The sequence below is a fragment of the Lepus europaeus genome, chromosome 10, assembly GCF_033115175.1.
Source record: "Lepus europaeus isolate LE1 chromosome 10, mLepTim1.pri, whole genome shotgun sequence".
Taxonomy (NCBI): domain Eukaryota; kingdom Metazoa; phylum Chordata; class Mammalia; order Lagomorpha; family Leporidae; genus Lepus; species Lepus europaeus.
The window spans coordinates 29,935,613-29,939,937 of record NC_084836.1 but is presented as its reverse complement, the minus strand read 5'-3'; the positions used below and the strand labels follow the sequence as shown (position 1 = coordinate 29,939,937).

The following is a 4,325-nucleotide window of genomic DNA, read 5'->3' as shown; positions in this document are numbered from 1 at the left end:
TACTACACAAGTCTAGTATTCTCTGTTCTTGATCTTTAATAATAATATTTTATAGTCAGAAAAATATATAGGATAGATGAAAATCTCCATACCAAACGACAGATTGAATTTGACATGAAATATGAATGTAGTGTCTGCCCTGTATATTCATATTTTTCCTTTAGACTATTTTATACAGTGCAAAGTTGAAGAGTTTAAGAAAGAAAAGTTACTTAATTTTTTTTTATATCTAATGGCTCCTATCAGGCCTTTAAATAACTAATGTGCTGCAAACAAAATGTCTGCCATTAGATATTCCACAGATCAGACACATTATTGCAATTGAAAAATATATGAAGGAAGAGTGTGGAAAAAAGGGAGAAACAACAGAACTGAACTTGATTCCAAGATCTGAGATAACTTATTGATGATAATGACTCTTTTCCTAATGTCCTAAAAAGTAATATTTGTCCCGACATTAGCCCCTGGATTATACCTGAGTCAAACCTTTGATATTCTATTCCTTTAACCTCTCCTGTACAAAGAACATACACAGTCATTGGACATAGTACAGTAAATTGACTCAATGAATAAAATTCTTAAAACAAATATGTCTAACAATGTCACTGTGATACATCAGAATTGTTTTCTTAGATGCAACATCAGTCAAGACAAATATTAACAAGGGACATTTTCAAACACATGATCATTTTATAAACCTTATCTTAGGTGAGTATTTTTGATATTTGCATTTTTGTTTAATATGAAAGTGCTTCAAAATGTTCATGCGCAAATGAAATTAAATGACAGTGCGGATTTTCCATGGGTCTTTTGAAGTCATTTCAATTTTTTTTAATTTTTAGAAACTGGTCTTTTTGTCCATCGACTTCATTTCCATTTTTACTTCAGAGGCTGTGAAGAACAGCTTAAGACCACTCAGTGATGACCTGAGCAGTGGGAGCTGCAGCCTGGTCTTCAGTGGCCGGCTGAGCACGCCAGTCTTCAGTGGGGAACTGATGAATAGGCACCAAGGACACCTGCACACCTTCAGACAGTCTGCAGCTCAGCCAGAGTAGCAGGAAACTCGGGAGCTGGGACAGTCCTTTCACTCTTATATTCCGCTTTTTCAGCAGCAGCTTGCTTTTCTTTTTCAATCTCTTCAGGATCTCTGTAGAACAGAGATCAGGTATGACCTCCCATGGGTGTTCATGGGAGATGGTACCACACATGCGCAGAACCTCCCAGGCCAGAATTCACATCAGACCCACTGAGTGGGCTCCCTTTTTATGGCATGGGATGGCAATGTGCATGTAGAACACATGATAGTCTGTGTTACACAAAGCAATAATAGGCAGGTTCACATAAGATGCCTCTGTAAGAGACTGGTGATCAGCCCTAGAGTCATTAACCACCAGAAGACGTGCTTCCAAAGGCTGCCTGGATCTGGTTAGTGAAATATTAATAGGAGTAGCTCCAGTGGCAGTAGCAAATTTCAGCACAGCCCTCTGGCCAGTGTTCCTGGAGAATATCACTCTGAGATCAGCAGGGTTTTCAATGGTACAAGCCACCAACAGAAGCTTCTCCCAGGTCCTCTTCAGATTTATGATGTAGATGCCATCACTTTCCCTTCTGTAGATGTACTGTTCCATTTGGAAGTCAAGGTTGGTGCCACCTAGGTGGGTTCCTGCTGCAAGGAATTTGAGAACATCCTCATCCTCCATTTGTAGGACATCAAGGGCTGCAGACATTGTGAGAGTTTCCCTTTAAGTTATTCTAGGAATCAAGAACAACACCATATGGACCCCTCACTGGGTAGTGCAGAAAGTGAAATCCTTTCATTTTAAATTAGTAGCTCTCAAGGTCTTCTGATTGACATATCATTTTCCTTTCTATCAAAAGGATTGAGGTAGGATGCACTTTCTCTTAATGTTTATTTATTTGAAAGGCAGAGAGAGGGAGGGAGGGAAGGGGAGAGAGAGAGAGAGAGAGAGAGAGAGAGAGAGAGAGAGAGAGAGAGAGAGAGAGAATTTTACTCCCCAAATGCTTACAACACCTGGGGCTGGTTCAGACCAAAGCCAGGATCCTGGAAGTTTATCCTACTCTCCCACATGGGTGGCAGGACTCAAGCTTTTGAGCCGTTATCTTCTGCCTCCCAGGAGGTGCATTAGCAAGGAGGATTGGAAGCAGAGTAGGTGGCACCAAAGTCAGGCACTCCAATATGGGATGTGGCTGTCTTGAGTGACAGATTAACCCCTTGCACCAAAATGCCTATCATGGATGTCTTATGAAAAAGAAGTTGACGATTAATTGGATTTGTTTTATAGAGAAAGAGGGAGAGAATTAGACAAAGAGCCCCCATCCTTTGGTATACTCTTCAAGTGCTGGCAACAACTGGAGCTGGGCTAGACTAATGCCAGGGGCTGGAAACTCAGTCTGGATCTCCCATGTGGGTGACAGGGACCCACATATTTGAGTCATCCCATCCTACCTCCCAGGTATGCATTACCAGGAGGCTAGAATCTGGAACACAGCCAGGACTTGAACTCAGGCTCTCCACTACTGGGTAGAAATATCCCAAGCAGTGTCTTAATTGTGCTGAAAGCCTGCTCTTGGAATAGAATATCTAGCAAACATAATTATTGCCTCCTTTTAAGTATATTATATGAATAATTACTTGTAAAGTCTTAATTAAATACAATGTATATCCTTAGGAGTATAAAAACATTATTTGATGGAATGGTCATACTCCTATGAGTGCAAGAAGAAAAGTGCTAATACCAACTGATGGACAGCATATCTTTAAGAAAATGCTAAAAAAAATTAAGGTAAACTAATTGAGTCACTACTTTTAAAAAAGTGATCTTAGCCCAGACCTAGTAAAATCATTAATATTTAAAATTAATTACAGTAAATTTTTACCACAAAGCTCCATCATGGTAGTTATGCAAAATGAACTGTGTAACTTCAATCCTATAAAATTTTATGAAATTATATATAAACATATATAATATAGAATAATTATATTTAGTTACATAAATTTAATTATAATATTTATTATAAGTATGTAGTAAAATATATAAATAATATAATACAATTCAAGTTCACAGTAGACTGTGTAGATTATATTATGTGGTTGATAGATAAATAACCCAAATTTTCCATTAGAAATGTTAATAAACACTTCCCCATGCTATCAATTTTGCATAACAAAATTAGAGCTTCAACTCTTTATTAAAAGCCTTGTGAAAATATGGCTAAAAATCAGTCTTGATGTTGTGAGTTTTATTTGAAAGTTCCTTAATGAAGACATGTTATCATTTGATTTTCCTTATTTTGCTTAATGAATATTTAAATAATTTTTTTAAAACTGCCAAATCACCTTGAAAAAAATTGAAGTTCTTTATTTTCAAAGCAAAATGCTCTTCCTTCACTTTAACACTCATACAATTAAAAAGCAACCAAAACCTCGTATTTGAGCATTTAAGTAAAGGGAAAAAAAATCACAAAATCACTGTTTTTTTTTTTTTTTTTTTTTTTTTTTTAATTTTTGACAGGCAGAGTGGACAGTGAGAGAGACAGAGAGAAAGGTCTTCCTTTTGCCGTTGGTTCACCCTCCAATGGCCGCCGCGGTAGGCGCGCTGCAGCCAGCGCACCGCGCTGTTCCGATGGCAGGAGCCAGGTGCTTATCCTGGTCTCCCATGGGGTGCAGGGCCCAAGCACTTGGGCCATCCTCCACTGCACTCCCTGGCCACAGCAGAAAGCTGGCCTTGAAGAGGGGCAACTGGGACAGAATCGGTGCCCCGACCGGGACTAGAACCCGGTGTGCCGGCGCTGCAAGGCGGAGGATTAGCCTACTGAGCCGCGGCGCCGGCAATCACTGTTTATTTTTAAAGGCAATTATATTTTGGACAACTTTGTGAAATTATTGCTAACATATTATATGTAAAACTAGAGAGGGAAAAAGTTTGATAAATCGAAACTACTTGTTACCTTACTTTTTTCAATATAGCACTTACATTCAGAATAGTTCCCTTGACCTTTATCCCTATGAGATAGCTGTTCCCATTTTATAGTTGAGAAAGCTATGGGTAAAAGAGTTGCAGCAACTTTTACAACACTACACAGTTCTAGTGAGTGGCAGAGCTGGGATCACCAGCAAAATACTTCTGATTTCTGGTATCATTGTTTCACTGTCCCTACTCTGAGCCCTTCTTTACATCTATGAACAAACACACAGTGTCAGGGCAATGGGCACTATGATAACAGAGAATCCACCCAACAAAGGTGTAGACATTAGAATTCTATCGCATAAATGTTCCGTATGTGAGGGCATCGAGGCTTTTACA

At 38.9% G+C, this 4,325-nt stretch overlaps 1 pseudogene; it reads right to left on the bottom strand.

Moving 5' to 3' along the window:
- Window positions 1-905: 905 nt before the first annotated feature.
- On the bottom strand, window positions 906-1,727 carry LOC133768004 (small ribosomal subunit protein uS2-like; annotated as a pseudogene).
- Window positions 1,728-4,325: the final 2,598 nt, after the last annotated feature.